Here is a 7,313-nt window from a genome sequence, read left to right as displayed (position 1 = left end):
GTGTGCAGAGTTATCACACACTTACAGGAGGCCTAGAAAGACAGGTAGTATGCTGAATATAGCATTGAACTGGGAATCAGGGGACTGTTGACTCCAAAATCCAGAATGAGAATTCCCTTGCACTTGAACTCCTTTGTTCAACTGAATGCACTATGCTTCCCCTCACCTTGGCCTTCCTAGGGCACTGTTTTTTACCACCTGTCTGTCTGAGTGCTGCTCATTCTTCACATATGATCTTTGGAGAGATGCTCCCCAGCCTGGACTGGGTGCACCTTGTAGCCTGAGCACGCTGTTCTCGTAGCACTTATTAAGCAGTGTGTTAACTTCCTGCTTACTGGACACCATCACCCACTAGCCTGGCCCTGAGCACCTCAAGTACAGGTACCTTTTTCTGTTTGCTTTTATAGGCCCAGCACAGAATAAGTGCCTAGCACGTGGTCAGTGCCCTAACCATTGTGGAGTGGAGAATGCTAGCCTCTCTGGTTCTTAGTTCCTCATCTGTTAATGGGATTTGGTTTGCTCATCTTTAGAGAGACTCCCAGTAATAAAATTTATTATTCTGGATTGTTCTATTATTTTATTTCATCTGGTTATCTATCTAGCATCTATCTAACATCTACCTATTCATTGTCTATGTATCTATCATCTGTCATCTACTACCAGAAGAAATGTATGACACCTATATTACACTGAAACAATCTGTATTACTCATAGTTTGTTATTTCAATAAACCAATTTAATTGCATTTCAAAGTGTTCTTTGATATGTTTGCTTTTGTAATAAATATGGATTATCTTGGCTATAAGGGAGTTAAAACTCTTCTCTAATGAATAAAGTGCTCATGTGATCTAAACCAAATTCATTATCCTCTCTCAAAACTTGTTCTTCTGCTTAAAGTCCAATTGCCTGGATCGGAAGACTTTGAGTCAGTCTTGACCCATTTTCCTCTCTCAGTCCTCACAGGCCGTCAGTGTTCCAGATCCCATCAGAATAGTTCTCAAAACTACTGTCTCATGCCCTCAGCCACCATCCAGATTGGGGCTTGTAACATCACTGGCCTTTATAAGATCTTCATGTCCTCTGTCCATACCCTGGTGTTTTCTTCTAGAAGCCATCCTCTGCTCAGTTACTCAGGCAGTCAGTCATCTCCAAAGCCCACGCTGGTTCTCAGGTTCATAGAGTGGAGCAAAGGCCAGCTGGGCTGGCATCTGGACAGTACAATGGGGAGACTGTCAGCTGCCTTTGAGGCTGTCCAACCTGATAAAACCCTTGGACAGTGGGCTGCTTCCTTTCTCTCCCCACTGCCCCAAGAGCTGGAGAAGTGAGGCCTCGGTCACCTGTGGGTGGCAGGAGGGCATCCTTAGTCACTGATCTTATGTAAAAACTCTCCAGTGGCCAGTTAAAAAGAAGGCTTTTAAGTGGGGTGGGGGCTTGTTTCTGTTAATGAAGAGAAGCACCCAGTGTCTCGCCTGCAGACATGGCTCTCCTAACAACAGGCCTGATCTAGGCTTGGGCACCTTTTGGGGATACCCTGCCTCATGTGTCTCTGACCCTTTAAGCCACATCAGGGCAACTTACTTCCACCTCTCCCAGTGCAAATTGCCAGGATCCAATTTGCTGGGGTGTTCACTACCCTCCTCTGGCAGCTCGGAAAGCCCTACCCGGAGACACAGCCATCCCTTCCTATCCCACTGGCTGTGTGCAGTCAAAGGAGCCTAGCCTTTCTGCCCCTAATTCCTCTACCGTCAGACTTTCTTGCAAGAAGCTTGATAATTGAGATGCTGCTGCATTTCTTAAAGTTGAAACACATTTTAAACTTACTTAAACATATTTGAGAGGCCAAAAGTTTAGATCTCTGAGGAAATTTCCCATGAAGTACTCTTAATTTATCAGCAAACTAAATTCCACACCATTTCAAAACTCAATACTCACTTCTGGCTGGATTTTCTTTAAACACCACCCTCACAATGTTCCCACTGTTATTTTAACTCTTTTTGCCTATGTATTCCCCTATACCTCACGACGGGGTTTCCCAAGTTTTCCAGGTGTGTGTATCTTGTCTGCCTCCGTCTTTCAAAAGCACCTCCCCTTTTGTAGGAATGGTGTCCTTACCATTCTGGATGAGACAAAATGACTGCAGTTGAAGGAGGGAATGAGCCTCCTCAGAAAAGTCCAGGAAGTAATTTATGAGATTTAAAGGCCTTGTAGGCAAACACCTCTTTAAAAGACAAACTTAACTTTATATATAGATATTCTAGCATTAATGCTCTTTGAAGAACTAAACAAGGGTAGTAAGAACTGAAACATATTTTTATTTAAAGCAGAATTTTTAGCTCAGCTAAAACAATGTTGGGCCTATAACTTGCTGTATATTTCATTTGGGATAGTGATGCTTACTTTACGATAATCCGAATTTTAAAATTCATAGTTTTTATTGAAGCAAAATTAACACACATTTACAATATGTTTCATATTTAAAAATAGAAACTGTAATGTAGCCTCAACTATCAAGGAGTGGGTGAAATTACCCTACAATTTAGGAATAATTTGCAGTGAATACAACATATACAGTATTTAGGTAATTTGAACATCTATGCTGCTTATGCAGCTATATCATTCCCAATGGTACATTGTATATTTATTTTAACATACATTTGTTCAAATCATATAGCTCAGTGTTCTTTTCCTTCATTGGGATAATTTTTGATAGCATAATTGGCACTCTTAAATAAACATGAGTGCTCTCATTGTAATTTTCAGTTGAGCTCTGTAGTTTCAATAAAGAAAATTATCAAAAACACACAAATAATAAATCAATGGGCTATATTGTGACATGATTCTTCAAACCTAAAGAATGTTATTTAGTAACCTCTCAGCCTAGTTGATTAGTTCAGTCTGGAGAAAGGATGGGAAAATACTGGTATTACTTTCTCAACCAGAACACACCAACCTAAAGAATTGAAAAGTTCCCAGTCAACTAACCTATTTGATGAGCACAACCTATTTGATTAGCAGAACAGCTTTGGGCTAAACATCAGTATATACAGACATTTAGGGTGTCTTGGTTTTGTTTTATTCCCCATAGCAGAAATGGTACCTGTTGTGAAGTCATGGTCCCTCTGTCCTTGCTAAGGAGAAGTACATCTTAGCGAAGCCAACTTTCCCATTAAATTCCATTATACAATGTAGAGTTCTTTTCCAGGAAGGATAAAGTTGTAAACAATTGAACTGAAAACTCTGAATGAGAAAAAGACTAAGATAAAAGTTATTTCTGAATTATTCTGTAATAACATTAATTGACAATAGTTGATAGGCGTGTGTGATCAGCAGTTGAAATTTATTTTATTGTTAGCAGGACTTTTGATTTTGCAGAACTTCTTATTTCTAAAGTGTTAAGTGACTCTTCCTAGTAGCTCTGGCCTCTCTGTAGCCTTGGGGATAATAAAGCAAACATAGATTGGTCTGTTTTGCATGATCTTGGGAAATTTTACTGGCTTATGGTGCACATTGACATCATGGGAATAAGGAAAGCGATATCTTAAGCCCAAAGATGTGCTTTTATGAAGTTTCTTTTTAGCCAAAGCACAAAGATGTGCTTTTATGAAGTTTCTTTTTGGCTAAACCTCCTGTCATTTAACAGCTTTCATAATTTCCTTCCAAATCAGCAGCCACACACATGCTCTTATCACCATAACTCACATGCCATAAAAAGCATCCAATTGCACTGCAAAGATCTCAGAGGGCTTCCAGCACTCCTGATAGCTTGGCGTTAAGGACGCTTCTTAGATCTTTATGTGTCCTACCTAGTATCATCAAATATCATGATCAGAGCAGTCCTATAAATTCAGGCTCAAACTATCTCGTCCTAAACAGTAGGGAGAACTAAAGAATAAGAATAGAAATAAAAACAACAACAGGAAGAGGACGAGGAGAAAGGGGGAAGGGGAGAAATAGAAGAATGACAAGAAAAAGAAGGGGAGGAAGAGGAGGTGTCATTTGATTTACCATCATAAATTCTCAATCCAAAGTTACTGATGTATACTGATGAATAAACATGAGAACAGTTCAAGCCATATTGGAGCAGCATCTTAGAGATTTTCAATTCAGGTGTCTCTCGTTTAAGTTACCCTCACATACAGCATTTCCAAACTGAATGTTCTTCCATAAATTAAGGGTCATTGGCCCTCTACCAGAAATTCAGAATTATTTCCATGCCTGTGAATCTATGCACCTCACTGTAGATGATACTATCTAATGAGGAAGGAAAACAGCCTGAACGAGAAAGTCCACTGGTTTTGGGGATACTATACCTGCTTTATCAGTTCAATAAATTAAAAATGATTTTCATTTTGTCTACCCAGAACAACTGAAGTTCAGTATTCTGCTGTGTTCAAATCTGTAGAAATTGAACCCAGGAGAACACTTTTCAATTTAAAGTTGTATGGAAATTATATTACTATGTAGATAGTCCTGAGATAATAATGAGTTACCATGTGATTTTGGAAACCTGTGAATCTATCTTACTCTTCCTAAACCCCTTACCTTCCCAGTTCAGTCATGAACTTTGGATTTCCCAGTTTTAGGGTTAGGAAGACAGGGAAATAATTTGTTTTCATATAGTTCAGATAAAACAAGAATGACAGAGTTTATTATGGTGTTTGCAGTGGATGACCCTGGAATGGAGATAAAGTTTTCCCAGATTCTTGCCATATATAATCATTCTGTTTAACCAATCTATTCAAAAATATATTTGTTAGTTTTCCATTCAGATGAATCCATATGTCTCTAGGAGACTATAAGCAACAGATTTACCTAATGAAGTCAGATGTAAATTGTCTAAAGTTAGTTGCATCCAAACTTGGAAATAAGGTTAAGCTCTGTGATTGAAAGAATAGGACCAATACATAGTGAACTGAAAAATGAACTATTAGAGATTTAAGCCATGAAAACAGAAGGTCTGTAAATTCAGGACTGAAATGCTGGAGAAATCATAAAGTCCTAGTAAAGCAAGATTGCCCCTGGAATGCCATCTCATCAAGGTGCTGTCAGAATGGGGTTGATGTGAGAGAACACTGGAATGGTATCATTTTGTCTAAAGAAAACATGATGGAACAGAGGAGGTTGATTTACATGGAATTTAGTTTGGATTCTAAGACCAAGAACTTGGCAACATTCATCAACTATGTCCAGGAGAGAAAATCATGGAGTTTGGTAAAAATATAGAGAATGTTGGAGACAATTACGAGATTAAAGTCATGTGTTGTTACATGGTTCTTTGGTCCTTGGTCCAGGAGTACACAGATTTCACTTCCCTCTCTCCATCAAGGAGCAAGTTCAGAAGACAGAGGCAAGCAAGTCATCACCATTACAGAGTTGGGGCTTGGGCTCCAAGTCCTTCTGTGGAGCTCTGGTGCATGAAACTAGACCAAGAGGAGGAAGCAGAGGCCAAAGCAGCTGCAGGCCAGAGCCCACTGAATTACTGGGTCTGTCCTACTAAAAATCCCAACTCAAGTAGATCTCATCACTCCCAGTTCAGTAAAACGGTGCCCAGCGCAGACCCACCAGCATGAGAGGAAAGGAACAAAGCCCCAGGAAGAGAGGTGTTACAGGCTAGGTTCTCCTCTTGGCCCTTGTCCCCACTGCAACAAAGAACTGAAAAGCAGGGAAACAATCACGATGCACAGCAAAGTTTTATTTGAATGCACTCCCAGGGAGGAGCAGGCCAGAGTCAAGGTAGGCACAGGCCTCGATCCATTAGGCAGGAAGCCTATATAGTGCATTCTGGCTAGGAGGCGCCTGTTTGACTGACAAGGTGGAGTTATTTGATTTACAGGTCCTTCTGTATAGTCATCCCTCTCTGTGAGCACGTCCTATCCCCACACGGAGGTGTGATTCGGGCAGGTCTTACTTCGATTGTGCCCAGGTTGGGATCTGGTTAGGGAGGAAGATATCTCCCTGCAAAGCCCTTGTTGTCTTCACGTGGGCCCCCTCCACACTGGCCCCTGCACCTGGGCAGAGTTAGGGCAGCTTTTTCTTTGAACCTTACCTGGGGGGCTTTCTCTTTGAACCTGATCTTCCCTTTTTTTGCCATGCCCATCTTTCTACCTAACAGAAGGATTTGCTCGAGGTTATAATGCTACCTCCCAAGGCCTTGGCTGGTCGGAGAAGAGGAACACCCAAAACCTCAGGGAATATTTGGATAGGTCGATGGATCAGCAGAATTCAATGAACTTGGTGCCTGGAAGAATTATTCCTCCAGACTAGGCAGCTTCCCTTCTGTTTAGAAACTTTACTTCTTAAGAAATTTGTTATCACAGGTGAGTGTCCTAAATGGCAGATTTAAGTATTCCACCCACTGGAAAGGTTGACAACATCAGTGTAAAATAATGCACTGTTGTTCTGATTTATATGCTAGTTTCTTATCAAAGTTGCTTAATGTATGCCAGTTTCTGAGGGAGGCTATGTGGATAACAGAAAGGACAAGTTTGAAATTATACATACCTGAGTTCAAATGCTGATTAGGTCTCTTATTACCTTGGGCAAGCAAGTGGAACTCTCTCTGAGCCTAGGTTTTCTCCATTTACTACGTTGAAGGGTTTTGTTAGGTTTGAATAAAATAGCTTTATAAGATGAGTAGCAGATGGCTTTGCAAGTAAGAGGTACTCAAAATGTTAGCCATTTCCTACCTTTGGTGTCTTCCCCTGAAAGTCTGACCAGTCCTCCGGGACCAACAAAATCAAACTTTTGTGACCATAAAGATCTGGGAAGAACGCAGCAATCAAGTTTGAGAAAGACAGATGCACCCCTATGTTTATTGCAGCACTATTTACAATAGCCAAGAATTGGAAGCAACCTAAATGTCCATCAATAGATGAATGGATAAAGAAGATGTGGTACATATACACAATGGAATACTACTCAGTCATAAGAAAAGGGCAAATCCAATCATTTGCAGCAACATGGATGGAGCTGGAGGGTATTATGCTCAGTGAAACAAGCCAAGCGGAGAAAGAGAAATACCAAATGATTTCACTTATCTGTGGAATATAAGAACAAAGGAAAAACTGAAGGAACAAAACAGCAGCAGAATCACAGAACTCAAGAATGGACTAACAGGTACCAAAGGGAAAGGTACTGGGGAGGATGGGTGGGTAGGGAGGGATAAGGGGAGGCAGAAGTAGGGGGGCACTAAGATTAACATGCATGGGGGGTAGGAGAAAAGGGAGAAGACACAGAGAAGGCAAGTAGTGATTCTACAACATTTTGCTATGCTGATGGACAGTGACTGTAAAGGGGTTTATAGAGGAGACCTG

This window comes from Manis pentadactyla, chromosome 7 (genome assembly GCF_030020395.1).
Source record: "Manis pentadactyla isolate mManPen7 chromosome 7, mManPen7.hap1, whole genome shotgun sequence".
In the NCBI taxonomy this organism is placed as follows: Eukaryota; Metazoa; Chordata; class Mammalia; order Pholidota; family Manidae; genus Manis; species Manis pentadactyla.
Note: the sequence above shows the minus strand (reverse complement) of the source record.